Source organism: Anas acuta, chromosome 9 (assembly GCF_963932015.1).
Source record: "Anas acuta chromosome 9, bAnaAcu1.1, whole genome shotgun sequence".
In the NCBI taxonomy this organism is placed as follows: domain Eukaryota; kingdom Metazoa; phylum Chordata; class Aves; order Anseriformes; family Anatidae; genus Anas; species Anas acuta.
In genome coordinates this window covers 23,144,594-23,162,674 of record NC_088987.1, presented here as the reverse complement: position 1 = coordinate 23,162,674, position 18,081 = coordinate 23,144,594, and the positions used below count along the sequence as shown (strand labels likewise).

The 18,081-nt window shown below is 38.2% G+C and overlaps 1 protein-coding gene and 1 long non-coding RNA gene across 3 annotated transcripts in view; one reads left to right on the top strand and one right to left on the bottom strand.

The window, feature by feature from the left end:
- The window catches only part of LOC137860988 (uncharacterized), a 196,984-nt gene that overhangs the window by 86,181 nt on the left and 92,722 nt on the right, over positions 1-18,081 (bottom strand). The window lies entirely within an intron of this gene.
- The window catches only part of SPHKAP (SPHK1 interactor, AKAP domain containing), a 98,066-nt gene continuing 88,705 nt past the window's right edge, over positions 8,721-18,081 (top strand). For both annotated transcript variants that reach the window (XM_068691863.1, XM_068691859.1), the window contains exon 1: positions 8,721-8,974. The gene's annotated coding sequence lies outside the window, so the exon portion shown is untranslated. The remainder of the gene's footprint in view (positions 8,975-18,081) is intronic.

Genomic DNA, 18,081 nt, shown 5'->3' with positions numbered 1-18,081 from the left:
AAGTGTTTCTAATGTTTCACCTCTTTTCTCATTTTGCAGCGAAACAATTCCCAGTCTAATGTTTGTGTATGATAGCAGTAAGCATGGGAAATTAGAATTCATTCAACGTGATGTCTGAAAAAATCTGTTTCCCTCATAAAAGCAAGCATACATTTCTGTGCTGGTCTTCCTCTCGGGGTAGGTGTTCTGGAAAGCTGTGTGGTAAACTTTTCTTTAATGTTTCAAAGGAATCGATAGAAGGCCCCAGGCTGCTGCTCCTTCTGTCCCATCCTCCACAAGCGCTGTGCTGGGAAGGGAGCCCCCAGGCAGCGCCCACCTGGGGGTGAGGGCCAGGAGCACGGTGGCACAGGCAGCCGCAGACCAAACTGCATGAAGAGGAGTCAAGCGAAGACACAGCACAGGTTCAGCAAGTTGGTGTTATTTGAACAGCTTCTGTTTAACTTCCTGAGTCCTCCTTGACAGAGCGAGGGCTAAAAATCTATCTCCCCATGCTGCATTCCTGCCTAGTCCAGATGGGCTGTGGAGCTCTGAGGGGGAGCTGAACGGAATAAAATCCTAATTGTCACAGCTATCCTGGTGCAATGCAGGGAAGCAAAGTTAACAGGAAAATAGTAACAAATAGTTTTTCTTCTCCTCATACTGGGGAAAACTGAACTGTTCCTTCAAAGTCCTTACTGAACCCAAGTCAACCAAATGAAAAAGTTGTGCTCTTTCAGACCAGCTGATACTGCTGTGGGCTGACCAGATTCACTTCTGCCACACACCCTCCTACCGCATGAGCAGGAGAGGGGAATGAAAGGATGTGCAGCCCATTTTTGCCCCCCTCTCTGGCTGTGCAGGAGCACCAGGGTCTGGCTGCTCCTGCCTGGAACCACACTTAGCAAATGAAGCCCATCTGCAGACTCATTAAAGTCAAAACCAAATGTATAGAATGTCAAGACATGCATATACCAGACAGAAAAAGGCAGAATTTCCTATGACAATTTTTTTAGGGCACAAAATACGAAAGTGCATTTTTAACATCATGTTTAGAACTACTTTGCAGAAGACTATTTTTTCCTCCCAGACTTCTGATGTGGATTAACCTATCTCATGAACTCCTCTTCATTAGCACAATAAATAACAATAGAAAATCTTAAGAAAATGTGAGAAATAAAAAAAAAAAAAAAAGGATTTTTTTAACTGTTGATAAACATATACACGGGTTTGCTGTGATTTCAGACATTTTACATCTAGCCACTGTGATAAAACAAGAAAAAATAACAAAGTGTATTTCCAGGTTTCACCAGGAAGACTCACTCTGTGTACTTATTTGCACAAGTGCCCACAAGTGCTTCATCCTTCATCATTAGAAACCAAACCCAAACAATCTGGCCTGACCTGTCTGGCAATCAGGTATTTGCAATCAATCTCTCCATGGGGCAGATGGGTGGGCACACCCACAGGCACTTCAGAAGTGCTTAGCCTGGCAATCAAACACTGTAGTTACACACTAGCATGGACTAATGGGCACAGGGGACATGCTGGTTTTGCTGCTGCTGCTACTGCTAGCCAAATCTTATTAGCAAAGGAAATCTAAAGGCTGCTTTTCTTCCATTTCAGTAACTTGTGATAATGGTGGCATTAGGATCCCGGTTCTGAGCACATTATTTTTAAGCTGCGTGTGCATACACTTTCATGAGCACAAACAGGCTTGTCCAATCTACTACTCTAAGCATTCTGTCTCTGATGAATTACTTATGCAGCCAATATTAAGTAAATTATGCTTTACACATAAATGTTTCATATCAACTTAATAAAAAGTTCTCAGTCGCTCGCTACCAGCCTAAGTAACTTACCTAATTTCTGTCTTCAGAGGTTTCTGTTGTGATTAATCTAACTACAGCAAACCTGTTCTAAATGAGCAGTTTATTGAAGTGATACATGATTTCTTCCCCCTGCCAACTGCATTTTGGTGACTGAATTGTGAATCTTCATTGTAGGCTGGATGAAATGAGCCTCTTGTTGAGCAAGACAAATAGAGTAACTGCACCTGAAAGGTGAGTTAATAGAGTGTGGAAATAAAAGAACTGTGCCAAAGCTTCCACATGAAATGGGAACACTTCTATGCTACTAAGTGATGTGAGGTCCCAGCCCATGTGGAGCAGCGGTGTATGTTGTCAAGGAATGGACTTGGATGAGTTAAGGTTTGTCAATAAAGTGTGGATGGGTGGATGACCTTTTTAATATGTTCCAAACCTGGGAAGGTGGGGGAAGGTGGTTGTTTTTTATTCCAGCGGTGAAGAAATGAACTTGCATGGTGAAAACACATTGCATTTACCAGTTTAAGATGGCATTTTAGATAAATTCAACACTATTATTCTGTTCAGATGATACATTACTACTGTTAAATCTGTTTTGGGGGTAATTGTTCAAGGGCACAATAATACTACTGTCCCAAACTTCTATTTAGAAGAATAAAATGACAGTGGAATTAATTGTCAAATGCTATGAAAAGGATCCCAGTTATATGCCTGTGCCCATGTGAGGTATTTGGTAGTGATGAAAGTTAGTGCTGAGACAAGAAATAGTTAGCTATTCCTATATGCAATATTTACTGATATGTAAAAAAAAAAAAAAAGTTTCAAATTTAGTAATAGAATAGAGATAAGTGTGTGTCACCTCTGGTCTTTTTGTTTGTTTGTTTTGTTTTGTTTTTGTCAGTAAACTGAGTCTGAAATCCATAGCAGTAATTTTAAGACAAGTAAGTATTTATTAATAAGTAATAGCTAAAACACTATTTCACTTTTGTTTTTCCCCAAAACCCTATTAATTATGCTCTCGAAAAATAATGCTCTCAAAAATATATATATATATATGCTCTTGTCTGACTCAAAGAAACTCATAAATAAGTTAATAGCCACTGTACATCTACTTTGAAGCATTACCACTGCTCTCTTCACATATTCTGCCTGATATTTGTTAGTGAAATTTGTGCTTCATCTTGAAATTACTATCTGATTTATTTAGGAGAAAATTAACCCCTAACCTTACTTTAAGTACTGATTGCAGAAAGACTATATAGTGTTTTAATTCCTTTTAGAGTAGCTCATTTATATTGTCTATACTGCCAAAGCCTCAAGATCTGTTATTCATGGATTTGCTTTGAAAATTATAACTACAAGTTTAAAACTACCTGGGAAAATCTTTCATAGTAATTCAGAACAAGAGGATATTTCTTACTATATATTAGAGCTTTTAAAACTACATTTCCTCTACATACAATACAACATAAAGTCCCAATTTCTTTAAAACAACAAACAAACAAACACATACCTCATCCTCCTCACTGGAAGTAATTTGTGTTATTACAGAAGGCAAATAAACAAATTTTGAATGAAGGGTCAGAATGAACAGATGTCAGTCAATGGGCATTTCTAAGGTAGAGAAAATAAACTTACTAGAGGCATTTTAAAATAAATAAATAAATACACCTTGTGCTAAGCTTAAGTGGGACCACAAGCCAAAAACAGTCAAGAAAAATGGATACCTCCTCGCTTCCCACTCTATGGAGAAGGTGGAACCATTTGTTCTCCTTCCAGTGTGAGAAGTAGGGTACATCAAACAAAGCCAGTTGGTATTTCCACATTGGTATTTCCTCTCTACCCACGTGCACACTAATTTTCACATAACTTCTCTTTCACAAAAGCCAGTGCTAAACCTTTCTAGCAGAAGACTTGTGAAACCACTGGCTCCAAAGGACTTACTCACGTTGCCGAGACGTTTACCAGGGCAGAGGCAGCATGACGGGCAGGCACTTTCCTCTTGGGTGCCTTGGTGGGCACACCCTGCCACGCACCTACCAACAGGCTCACAGACAAACTGGACATATGTGTCTAATTTCATCACATAATGACTCTGTGTCTCAGCACAAATTCCTCCCTGTTCCCACTTCCCCAAGATACACAGTAGCAGTTCTCCTGAAGAGTAATAAAAAGTGTATGTTTTCCTTCAGATTTAATTAGGAGCCTAATTTTTGTAAGGATATATTGGGCTTTATAGGGGAGAAATGCAAGTAAACAGTTTCCAGAAGTCCAGACACTTGCTTTAGTTGTATGATATCTTTTAGTGAATCTGAGTACAGCTTTGAAACTTCTCTTCAATTCTTCCTCTTGGTACACATACCGCTTCCAACTTTTACTCCTATGAGAGCACTCTAAGGAAGGACATAGTCCCACATCAGTCTCTCACTACATTCACTGCCCTTTGGAGTGCAGTAGAAAAAATAGTAGTGTCATATCTAGAAACTGAGCTGTTTGATTTATTCATAATTTCTATTTTCTCAGAGTTTTTGGATTTATGTCCTCATCATCTTATACTTGTTCCTACTAATGATGTGCTCTCAAGCTATTTCCCATTACACACTTACTCCCTTTATTGTTTTCAATATTGAACTATAGTGACTTAATTCCCCCCCCACTACACAATATCTCCAAGGCCCCATCTTTGTTATGACCAGTATATACTAGCTCCTAGCTCTAGGAAGTTAGTATTTTACAAGCTTAAAAACAAATTAAAGAAGATTTTATAACATTATGCAGGTTCTTTGGAGAAAAGAAAAACAATTCAGGGGCTTGCAACCTACTTAATCTTCCAAGGTATCTCTTTGAAGATAGTGACAGTTCTTGGAAACCAGCCATCTGTATCAAAACATCACAAAGAGATGGCAACATCCTGAGTTCAAATTATGAAAGCTCTTTGTAACAGACATTGCCATGGTCACAAACATATGACCAAACATGACATGGCAGGGACAAGCTGCTAGGAATCTTACTGAGCAACCAGTTTCCTGAGGCACTACCACAACCCTTCCCAGTCTGTCAGGCAGGAAGGCTCTGTCTTGGTATTGAAAAGGCTTCCCAGTGGCAGAGCTGTGCAGGACATGTCCTATCTCCTCCTGCACCGCTTTCCAGCTGAGCAGCAGTGATGCCATATGTACCACCGTGATGTTGGACTGAGTAGTCCTGCTATATAGAGAGCACAGAGGGGAAGCAGAACAAAGAAATGAAATCAAATGAGTTCTGCTAAGCTTGCTTGCACTGCTCAGGATCCAAGTACCAAGAGGTGAATCCTCATCTCTGTGGTATCAGCCTGTCCTATTTCCATTTCCTTGCTAGCCAGATTCTTCACAAATCCTTTCAATATTTCTCTCCACTGACATACTCTGGAGGTATTCCAATGTAAATGAAAATCATATTTTCACATTACTCCTGTATTATTTTTTTCTAATTATTGAAGATCTAGGGAACTGTGAGAGTCACCTCAGAGCAATTACAAAGCTATGTAGAGACCAGAGAAAAGGTTCCTGAAAATAAATATGATAGAAAAGCTATTACACCCGAAACAGCAACACACTGCTTTAAATGACATATGGCTACCATACAGAATGTAATGTAGAACTTTAAAAGGCTAGAAGCTGGGAAATTGACTCTGTGCATTTAACATACAGATTGCTGCAGTTGCTGCATTTATTTAGGTGCTTTTTAAAAAGAGGAATGAACCAAGATTGATGCCACAGTTATACAGAGTTTTATAACTAATACAGGTAAGCCATTTACAAGGAGCGCAGACAGACACTGCATTTTAACTTCAGAAGAAGGCGTGTTTATAAAACCAGAAACATCTAAGTGGGGTCAAGACACTATAGTTTACAGCAAGTGCACAGTCACATAAAATGAATATCAGAACTCTTAACAGCAGTTTTTCTTCTGGATTTAATGCAAACTAATAACTTGACTGTGGCTCAGTTTTCTTCATTCGCTTTGGCTTTTATCTAAATGACAAGACTTGTCCACGTGCCATGGTTAAGTATAGGATGGTGTCAGGGAAATGACAGAAGCATTCTACATTCTGCCAGACAGATCTCAGTAGATGGGACATTATTTTTTTGGTTATTTGACAGTGCCATCTGCCAATTTTCATGAGTTTCTAAGGGCAACTGCTTTCCATTTGTTGAAAAGAAAAGAAGGGTGTGAAAGAGCTAACCATCAGGAAGTTAACAGTTGGGGCATCCATTTTTGTGCAACTTTTAGAGTACTCCTACCTGCAACATGGAAGAGAAAAAATGCCAAACATAATATGCATGAGGGAGTCAACAGACTGAGAAATACAAATGCAAACTCAGAAAAAGATTTGTTCTCATTTTTTTGCATTAACCATGACCTACTTTGTTCTTGACAGCTAGAATGGGTGCTAGATTGGAACATGAGCACAGGAAAAAAAAGGTTCATGTGGCTGGATGTACAATATGATCTAGACCAGAAACAGACTTTTATGTTAGATATGACTGAAGACATTTACTCTTTTTGGAAAAATTATACTTCAAGTTTTGGAAAAATTTCACTCCAAGTTCCTCCATGCCATCTGCCTGATATTGAGGAACAAGGCTACTGCAGTCAAGTAAACTGGAGAAACTTAGGAAGGAAATAGGTGTGTGTGTTCATCTTCATACTGTTCACTGGAATGGTTAGAGACTACCTGAGGAATTCGAGGTCCTTGGATGTTTCAGAAAAAGGGGAGAACAGAGGGAATCTTCTGTAGCAATAACACTGTCTACATATAAAAGATTGTCTTCTCTACTAATGGAGAGGAGAGGAGAGGAGAGGAGAGGAGAGGAGAGGAGAGGAGAGGAGAGGAGAGGAGAGGAGAGGAGAGGAGAGGAGAGGAGAGGAGAGGAGAGGAGAGGAGAGGAGAGGAGAGGGGCTTGCAGCCCTCAGAATTGCAAAACACATTAATAAGGTTTATGTTGTATGTGCGAGATCATTGTTGAAGGTTCTGAAGCATTAAACCATTCCAGACATAAGCAGCCACATGCAGCATTTCTACCTGACTTTTCCTGTGATGCTGACTAAATCAGAGCAGCCTTTGTTCACAGGTCTCTCCCACAGTTGAGTTTAGATTACTACATGCCAATATCTTCTGCAACTTCTCTACCTCTCCCCACTCAAATAGGGTATTAGATGCGAAAATAAATTTGCAATGGTTCAGAACAGCAATACATTTTTTGTCTCAATGGTGGTGGGACATGGCACCATATCCCACCAAATCCATCAGTGTTTCTGTGAGACTGGCTCTACAGCTAGCTTTCTGCATGAATTTGAGTACATTTTTTCAAACTGGATGCTTAAAATCAGTTGGGCATGTATCTAGAGCCAGTATTACTTGCAAATGTTTAAAAATTCTAAGAGAAACAGTGGACTTACGTACCTAAAAACTGTTTAGTACCAGATTACAAGGACATCCGCAGAAGGCTGAATAGCTTCTAAAAATAAAACTGAAGAACTGCAGTCTAAATTTGAGGTTGTGATTAGGTTTAAACGTGCATGTGGAACAACTTAGCCTTATTCATTTTCTTTTTTTTTTTTCTTTTTTTTTTTTCCTTGGCAAAAAGGGATAAAAAACAGCATAAGTCTTTGTCTCTTTATCATGCAAGGTCTTGTAGATGGTATCACTTTGGTTTATCTCTTTCTCCCCTGCAGAAAGATTCAGCATTTAGGTTTATGTGGCAAGACTTCAGTAGCTGGCAGGGACTGCAGTGGTATCACTCTGCTGCAGAAAATTCGTTACAAAAAGTTAGACATCTACATGGAAGAAGTGGAAGAGGTGGGCTTTCTTAAGAATCTTGTGTATTAAAAATTGAACTTAAAGGAAAAGAGGTTTCTAAGAATTTCACTCAAAATGCCAGAATATATTTCTAGATGTCTGTACAGAGCATGTCATATTCCTGTCTTTGAGCTGGGAATAATATATAAAATACTGCAGGAAATCTAACCTGTTCCTTTCTGTCCTAATGCCAAAGATGGAATCACCCCTGTCAGAAATGTAATTGTGTCATACAAGAAAATTTGATAATATTAAAATACCAGAGCAGCAATTTGATATTAAAGACATTCTTCATGATATTACTTCCTTCATATTGACAAAATCTGGAAGCCCTGTGGGCTTGCTCCTTTAAAATGATACAACCAATTCTGACACAAAGAAATTTAAAGAAATTATATCAGACTAATTTCCAGGTAATAGCAGAAACACAAATCACACTTAAAAACAAAAATCCAAGTCCTGCAATACTCATAGCCTGCGAGGATTATATCGAACATGCTGATAAATGAAGTGTGAGTAGGTGAAATTCCCTGTATGAAGAAATAAATGCAGTGATTACAGAAGTCACAGCAAATTTTGCCCAGGCAACTCTCTGGTGCATTAATATTTTCATTTAAACCAACTTGTAACATCTTGTTTCTTTGAAGCTGTAACAAGAACTGTATAAATTCTCCTGAACCATTATGCACAGAGAGATACTAAGATGCACCTGTAAGTTCAGCTGAACCAGAAGTTAACATGTAAATTATGTCAAACAAATTAGGAAAAAAAAAAAAAAAAAAAAAACCTTAGCATGGAGAAGAAAGTGATTCTTGATGATGACTAAACAGCAGCCATGAGCTAAACATACTTTCTTTCTGATGCAGTTCTTCAAAAACTGGGATAGCGTAGCAAGCTGGAAGAAGCTTAGCAGGTCACCTCCCTCTGCACAGCAATCTTAGAGTGCAAAATTAGAATAGAAATAGAAAGACTGAGAGAAGCATCATAAAACATAGGTTGTCCTCCTCCTCATGTCACAAACCAGCTTCCATATCAGGAACCTTCTACAGAAGTACTAAGCATTTTCTCTTGGTCTCCTTTCATCACACTACTGCTTTGAAGAGAAGAGGTACATGTTTGAATTAATCCTCTCTAAGCCTGCTTGTCAGATTCTTTAAACCACTGTCTCCATTTCATGTCAGAGGTCTTAGCAACCTTCCTGACAAAGGACCAAATTGATCACATCTGGTCAAAGTAAGAAAAATACAGGATGCCTGACTGCCATGAAGAGTTCAGAATCCATATTCCTTCCCATCTTGCCAGGATGACCCAAGACCATGGCTTCAGCCTGTTGGTAAGAGATTTTTCCCCAGTCTTCCTTTTCTGCTCTTCTATTAGAACTTCTTGAATATATGAAAATCGTTTTTGTACCACTAAAGCATGAAAAATTGGGCTAATGTTTTTGACTTAAGTTTCTTTTTGGTATTGCTAATCCCATTTCTCTAGTGCATGCATAATCTGACTCTCATTTAATGAAGCAACAAGATATGTATTAATCTTACCATCATGCACTGCATAAAGCAAATGAGTTTTGTATTAGGTTTATTCCTCCCATTATGTTAGAAATCACTCATCCCCATCACTGTACCCATTTCCCAAATCAATAGCTGTCCAACCTCTGATAAAAAATGTGTTCTTTTTTTTTTTTTTTTATTTTCTGCAAGAACCTTGCATTAGTGACATATTACTGTATTTTAATCCATTGTTATGGACTCTGATAAAGCACTACCTTGCTAAAGAACATGAGAAATCTTCAGCCTATCTGATGTCCCCTTCATTTCCTTATAGAAGATCATCCTGTGCACCTAGCAGAACTGTGATGAGAACTCAATACAAAAGTGACAAACATTGTTGGAGATACTGTCCCAAAATAAGTACTAAATCTGGAAGAAATACTTTTAGATTATTGCAGAATATAATTAGCTTTTTCCATGAAAAGTGTGAGTGACATCAAAAATAAAGAACTAGGGTTTTTATCTAGATGAGTTTGAAGGGCAGAGATTCTTAGAGCAGCTGACTGGGAACATTCCAGCTAGGACGTATGAACACAGAGACAGGTCTATCATTTACAGTAATGAAAAGTCATAAATGTCTTTATTAAAGAGTAATTTCCTGCATAAAGAGGAACAGGGTACTGAGGGGTTTCTTAGCTGAAAGCAGACATAGTAGGTAAGCTACTTTTTTCATAAAATAATTCCAGACAAAATTGAACAAGATGTCAGGTATCAAATCCCTAACCATTGGTCATACTTTCCACCCCTCCCCAATCACTATTAAAAAGACTATGGTGGAATAACATGGCACCTAGGTTAAGAATGACAATTTAATCCTTCACTTTTATTTCAGAAGAAACCTTTTTTTCCTTTTTTTTTTTTTTTTTCTTCATTAGTATGACAACATTGATCCAGATGCCAGGTTGAGGCCATGCATTGGATAAATATAGTACTGCACTTTGTATTGAACACAACAAATTCAACTACCACAGCAACAGCAAAACTGAATTTAAAAAAAAAAAAAAAAAAAAAAAAAAAAAAATTAAAGGCAGCCCGCTGAGCTCTTCTGAGGCTGTAAAATCATGCAACTTTGTGCCAATACCTCCCATTAAAAAAAAAAAAAAAAGCCAAATTATTTTGTCTTTAAGATTATTTCCTCTGATAAGACTCCAGTGCACTTAACAAACAGCATCCTCGGGGAAGACAGTATTTTATAGATCTAAAAGATCATCATAGCACAGCAGCACTGCTGTAAGCACTGAAGCCAATGGCTGATGGGCCTGAAGGCCATTTTAGAGTATGACCCATAAAGTCATTTCTGCCTCCACATGTAAAACTTCCAGTAAACATATTCACTGATGAGGGGACTTGTATGAAATATAAATTCACAGAAGCATAAAATCTCCCTTAACCTTTAAGGAAGGAGAGTGCACCATGGATTTCAGATCATGTTCAGACTTCTCAGAGTTAGCATTAAAGTCATAAGCTCAGTATTGCCACCTGCTAGGTGGGTCTCTGGGATCTTCTGTAGTAGAAAAGCAGAACTTTTAGCTCACAGCAAACACCCAATCTGCATTCCAGGCCCTAGAAATTATCTGAGAGAAGTTTTGCACAAGCTTCTGCCTTTGGTGGCTGTTCTTTACTCTGGGATGTAGTTTGTGAATCAAAGTCATTCAGCTGCGTGCCATGTCACCTGCTCATTGATTGCAGTCGCACCGACTGCTGAGTAACTTGTCACGGCTGCTGCCTTGCCAGTACATAGCTGCCCACTGTTTGTGAGTTTTATACAAAAATGGAGAAAAGCAAAATTTAATATTTCCTTAATGAAAGGCATTTTAGTGCCCTTTCTGTCACTATGTTTAGGCATATGCCTTTAAATAATTAGCTACATTAAAATCTCACAGATTTTAAGCCTTTTCCAATAATGTTATGTTACACATTTGTGCTTTTGGTTGTTTACAAAAGAAACACACATGGCTTTTCCCCTCATAACTAAAAGAGGGAATCATTTATTTACCTAAATAATGCCATTCGCCCACACACCAAACTTGCTTGTGACTCAGGGAAAGCACATTTCCTTCCAAGTTTCCAGTGGAACTGTAATGGCAACTTTAGTTTGTGAGCGAGCTTTTTTTTTTTTTTTTTTAGAAAAAAAAAAAGATTTTTTTTTTTTAAAAAGTTAAAAAAAAAAAAGATTTTTGAAAGAAAACAACAGCAACAAAAAAAAGCAAGGACTCGCTCCTAGGTAAGATAAAGCCATTGCTAGAATATCCAAGTCTTTCTAAGTACGATTTATGAGGCACAGGTACGATTTATGAGGCCCGTTTGCCAGTACAAACGGGCAGTGGGGGAGCCGGTAGGCAGAGAGGTTCCGTCTCCCTTCCAGAAGGCTCCATTCCCCACTGCCATTTCTCTCCTCTCTCAAGATGAGGGCACAACCAGGTGGATTTGAGGCTCTAATGCTCGATTATCACATGGTGCTCTACTCACAACCCATTTTCTGCTGCCACAGGTCAACAGACACTGAATGGGAATTCTTCTGTAGCATCCATTTTTGCCCACCACGTTTTGATTATCAGGCAAGTGTGAATATCAGGTCTCAAAACACCAGGAATATAGGATCCCTTTTCAGGTCCCTGAAGCAAAGCCATGGGACACACAGGGAATATGCAAGTTGTAGCCTCACCACTGAGAAGGAGACAAGGACTTTGTAAATTAGTAAATTGTCATCTGTTAACTACACATACATACATTTCTTTAATAAAGGCTGCATTTCTGAGCCTTTATTAAAGGCAGTAGGAACTTTTGGGAAGAGGGTTTGTGGGCATGGAAGGAAAGGGCATGCAAATATTTTTAAATTCTGTTTTCTGACCCTGCTATCATGAAAATGTGTTATTAAGTCTTCTGTTCACTTAGATAAGAACTGGATCAGATGTATTTTATATAGTCATTCGTATTAGAAATTGCTGAGAAACTGAGATATAGATAATGTTTTTATTTTTATTCACTTGTTTGTTTTTAATGCTGAATAGGGCCATTTGTGTTTCTCCTGTTAGAGAGTACACTGTATTTTATATTAATTTATTTTAGAATGTATTTAACATAACGTAGGTTAGACCAATCACTGACTGCAGACCATGGGTTTCCTCCACTGGATGTGAAAGCTCTTCCAGTAGTTAGTTCATCTTTAGCACTATAGAGCTCCAGCAAGCAGGAGGCTCTAAAACAAATCATATTAATTATATCTCTTTTTATAGCTCGTCCATGCCAGGAAAATGCTTCACAGTAGGGTGGTCATCAGACTACAGTGCAAGCATGATGAATACCCCAAGCATGTTTCAGACATCTTAATGTTTCAGACATCTTAATGTTGGGGTGGGGGGAAGTAGTATTTTTGTTTACCAAAGTTAGCCTTAATTTCTACAAGAAGACCATTTCTGAGCATCTTCCACACCCTAGAACTCAGAACAAGGTCACAGAAAAAAAAAAAAAAAATCTAAATATCTAGAAGTACCAAGTTAATTTATGACCAAGCACTGAGACCAGACAATGGCTATTGAGGTTCAAGTAACATATGAAGTCTATTTCAACATTTCCTTTGGAAATGTTCCATAAAGCTGAAGGAGACTGGAGCTCAGCCTGACAGGATTTGTGTCTTTGTAAAACCAAACTGAATAGCAAAATAAATATGGACTGTGAGAGCCATATGAGGAGGAGGCTGGATCTTTAGAGATAAAGCTTTGAATTCTGCACCGACACAAGCAAGCCTTGACTGAGGAGAACAAAAAAAAAAAAAAAAAAAAAAAAAAAAAGAACCTTTGTTTGCTAAAGAGATCTTTCACATCTCATCTGGCAAATTCATAACTTCCTGAATTCATAATTCAGGAAATTTAATGCAAGATTGTTCTGTTTCAGTAACAGGTAAATAACATGTACAGCTGAACTGCTAAGAAACTGCAATCTTGAACATTGGAATTCAGGAGTGTAGAGCAAGGCTGGAAGCATGATATTGATGGAGTTGTTTAATAAACACTCCTGTGCAATGTCATGACAGTATTCCTCATTCTCTGTTCTGCTTCAAGTTTTGTGCTATTTGGTTTGTTTCTGAAAGACTTGGCTTCTGACATGAAGCATTAACTGAGAACCTTAGCTTTCATTAGAAACAAATAACAATATAATTATCATGAAAGAGAAAAAGTAAATACCAAAGACCAAAAAAATCCAGTGGTGAATACAGGAAGAAAAACACTTTTTTTTTTTTTTTTTTTTTAAGCTCCTGGTTGATGAAACAGTCTGGTGGATTTGTTTGTTTTCCCAAGACCTTAGAGTAGCTCATACTGAAATTTATACTTGGCAATTTTATTACAGATCTTTTTCAACAGAACTGGTATGAATATAATTCAATTCACTTGTTAGTGTGGATGACCATATCACAAAAATTAGTCTTGAAGAGTTTTGTTATTTTGCACTGCTCTTCACATTGCAAATACATTAGACTCCAACAGCTATCCAAAGAAAGGTTCATAGAGTAGTTTAAGTCATCAAAAACAACAGCTTTCCTCTAAAATCAAACAAAACAACATTTTACATGTAGTTTATAGTAGTCACATATCGGTTATTTTTATATTTTTGGTCATGAGAATGTTAGCATTCAAACCTTACTTTCCTTCAGCATGTTTGATATACAGTTGTAGTTACATAGAAATCTCTGTCCTTAAATCACCCCCCCCCCCAAAAAAAAAAAGACGAAAGATGACTGTGTTCACTTTCTGATGCCAAAATTCATTATTACAAGCAAATCAGTAAACAGCAGTAAGCAAACAGTTCATAATAAGCATATATTTAATTTATTCTAAGGTCTTATTTGTGGTACTGTACTACACAGTGTTTTTAAGCAATGCACAAGCAAACTGCAAAATATAGATTTCCATCAGTAAGAATTTAATGAGGAAAAAAACAGGGCAGCATAGGAATATGTGAAACCAGAGCTATTCATGCAGCTGAAAAAAAATCTTTGGGAAAGCCCATGAGCTAAATCATACGGAGGAATGCAAATGAAAATAGTGATCAGAGCAAGCAATGCTGCCTACAAATAACATTATATCAAGCACTATAATGTACAACTATTATAATGAAGTATCAGTCAATTTTATAACTTATTTCAGAAAACAGAGATGAAGTTTTCTAACATTATCTTCTAATCTCAACCATTCTGTGATATGCACAATGGCAAATTTTATTTTTAAATATATAATCTATATTTTAAATGCTAAATCAGAAGTAATTCAGTCATTTATAAATATTGACATTATTAAAAACTTCTCTTTTGCCCCATTAACAATATTCACTACACAACTATTTTCTTCAGTAGCTCACTTTGTATAGGTGCTTCTTTGTCATCAGCCACTTATGTTTCAACCATTTCTGCAAAAAATACTCCTTAGCAGTTACCCTCCAGCTCATGAACATGCAGTCTCCTGGCACCAAGCAGATACAGCCTAGGCAGTTGAGGCAACAGGCACAGAACTGCAAGCAGAAATGTGCAGCAGCCTCCTGGTTGTCAATGCTTCTGCTCCTATCACTTAGACAAGCTAGCAGGTGGGATGTGAGCCAGGATGAGAGGGTGGAAGGAAGCACAGAATGAAACCAGGAAGCTGCAGGTGGAAGTTTAAAAGCACAATGCAACTTTTTTTTTTTTCCTACCTTCTTTTGCTATCCTCCTACGGAGCTTTTATGTTACGAAGGCAAATGCTTTACCAGTTTTCTGTTCTTGGTCTATATTAATCTGTGCATTGTCTAACCTAAAGACCAAGACAACCATTTAAATAATCATGCCTTCATCTGCCAATGTGAACATGCAAAAAACTCCACATAAGGAGGAATTCATATCTGCAGTGTTCTAGTAAAAGATCAGGTCCAAGTCTATACTCAATTTCTCAGTACAGAGTAATATATTAAGCCATTATATTTTCAAGAGTAGAACTAGATACCTCTATAAGCTCTTCCCTTTAGTTGTAAATATCTTTTATGTGAGAGCTGTGCTATTAACAGATGTGCAATAGCTTCTCATTGAAATGGTACTTCTGCATGAAAATTCTTTTAAGACCTTTGCATCAATAACCCATTGGAAATGCACATGAACCCTAGATACCTGTTTGACTAATGTGACTGACGTTCATGATATTGAAGCAGGAGATTGTTAACCCCTGTTATAACTAGATTTAGCCTGTAATAGAAACCAATTTTTCCCTTTGAACGCAGGACTAGATTTAAAGTGGTGTATACCAACATGGATAACTATGAGCACATCATGTAAAATTGGTTTTGGCATAGCTCAGCTCATTTCTCTGAATGCTGCAGAGCCACTCTTCACTACCCTTCACTCACTGTAACTTTGTTTTGGGTCCAACAGTCATCCTAACAACGAGTCTCAGATTGATTTTTTATATCAACATCATGCATTTGGGAGGAAAATGCAGTTATATAAATGACTAACAGCACTATCTCATCGTCCCATACCCTCACCCCCTAAAATATGAAAATCCAAAAGCATTCCCTGCAATGTTTTTCTTGGTAAGGATTAGCTATCTATCTCTTCATTTATCCTTCCCTCTGTGATCGTTTTTAATAATAATGGCCTAGAAAAAAGCATATTAGCTTGAATATGAAATCTAGTAACTTCTTGCTGTTAGACAAATGATATTCCAACACATTTTCTATATATTCAAATTTTGTTTCCAACATCTCTATACAAGCAGATACTCTTGCTATCTGAGCCATATCATCATCCCATGCCCCAGGCCATCCTTAAGCACCTGGGATCTGCTGCTAGGGACTCACCTGGTACTGCTGCAGCTCACCCAGAGCTTCTAGGAAGCAGCTCTCTTTGTGAACCCTTAGCACTCGCATTTTCAAAGTCCTGGTTCGTTTACAAGTTTTTACTTCTGTTTCTGCAGCTTGTAGAGCCATGATGACCTACTAAGTGACTGCTCAAATTCAGAATCTGTAGTCTGGGGATTCAATGGAGTAAAGTCAGGGGAGAAACCTGTAGTTACTTTATCACTTTGGTCCCAGTTATGCACAGACGTGTGCAGTCCACACAGCAGTTGTACCAGCTTCAGTGAGGTTGGCATTTTGACACAGCTACTTAGCACCAAAACATGCCCAATCAGGGCCTCTGCTACATCACCAGTGAAGTTCTTATTGACAGAACAATTAAAATGTTTGTAGTCAGCTTATGCTATAACTAGTCATGTGAACACAATAGCCTCTGCATGCTTTGCATGGTGATTATGTTACAATTAGGACAGCAGCTACACATCTGTCAAGAATTTGACATTTTTTACATAGGCTCTCTGCAGAAAGATCACCAGATACAATCCTTTGGGAGATGCCTGTTCATTTTAATCACAGAAGCAAATAAGAACTGATTAACTGCACCATGAAGTCACTGCGCTCACCTCATGCCCATCACGGAGAGAAGTGAACAGTGCTTTGCCTGCCTGAAGCAACACCAACCATGCTGCTGCAAGAGCAGCCTCCGCAGCCTTGTCCTGGCAGCCCTGTGGGCACTGCAGGCAGCTGATCATTCCAGCACACCTTTCCTGAATGAAACATTACTATACTTAAAAAGCTAATTGAACTGACCCATCTTTTTGTCAGCTCTTCAGTCTGGCTTCAAAAAATCCCATAATGGGATTTACCCTTCTGCAGCAGTTTGCATAGGAGCCCTGTAAATTCAGCCCAGAGGGCTTTTGCTAAGAGAAAGTAAGCTGCTATATCATTTCTCTGCAGTACATTTCAAATACTGCAAAAGCACGAAAGTATCCAGGTTCAGCACTGATTTGCATGAGGTCATATGAACATTATTATTGCTATAAAACGCACTTTGTTTCAGCAAATTCAAACTGCATTGCAGGAACACGCTAGAAGAGGAAGAGCACAGGAACCCTCTCAATGGCTTCCTCACCCAGTGAACAAAAAAGATCAACCAAGCAGTTAGAAAAAGTAAGCAGGAGGCCTATATTTGGCAGCTCATCTCTACATGCAGCTCCTTTTCAGCACAGCAAATAAAGTGCCTCTGGTAGCACGTTTCAATCCACAACCTTCATTCAGCTTCGCTCACACACGCATTTGCTGGATTTAGCACATGGCTGAAATTTTCCATTTTCTATTTCAACCACTCTTGACAATTTTCCTAAGATGAAACACATGTAATAACTATTAAAAAGCAAATAATAAAAAAAAAAAAAAAAACACCACGACCATATGCACACACACACACTCAAGACAATGCCGACAACCTGTCTTTGTCACTCTTCAGTGCTTCCAGGCTCCAGACCAGGAACCTGAGATTTGGAAGAATAGCATGCTTGTGAATGTGCTTTTTGTTGTTCCAAGTTTGCACAAATGTTAAACCTCTGAAAAATGTCATGTAAATAAAGCCTGAAACCTGCCGGGAAAGGTAAAGAGAGGAAGGGGATAAAGAAAAGGTATTGCATGCAGTTCTGGTCACCTCCTCTCAAAATGCAGAGCTAATCAAAATTTACAGAGGGAAAGCAAGATCGCTTAAAAGTTTGGGAATACCATTTGTAAGTGACTAAGACTTTGAAATCTTTAAAAGCAAATGACAGACATATGAGATAGGTCTTCAAAATTATGAATAGCAAGGAGAACAAGATGGCCCATTCACCTTCTTTTAGTACAAGAACCACAACGTTAGCAATAGTCAGACTCAAAACAAACAAAAGTTTGTTGTAGGCTTTGTTTGTTTTTTCATAGAAAAGTGGTACAGCTGTGGATCTCTTTGTCTCCTTGATGAAAGTATATACAGATTAAAGAGAAATGGAACAAAATTATGGAAGAGTTACCCACTGGCAATTCCTATCAATGCAGACACCATATCACC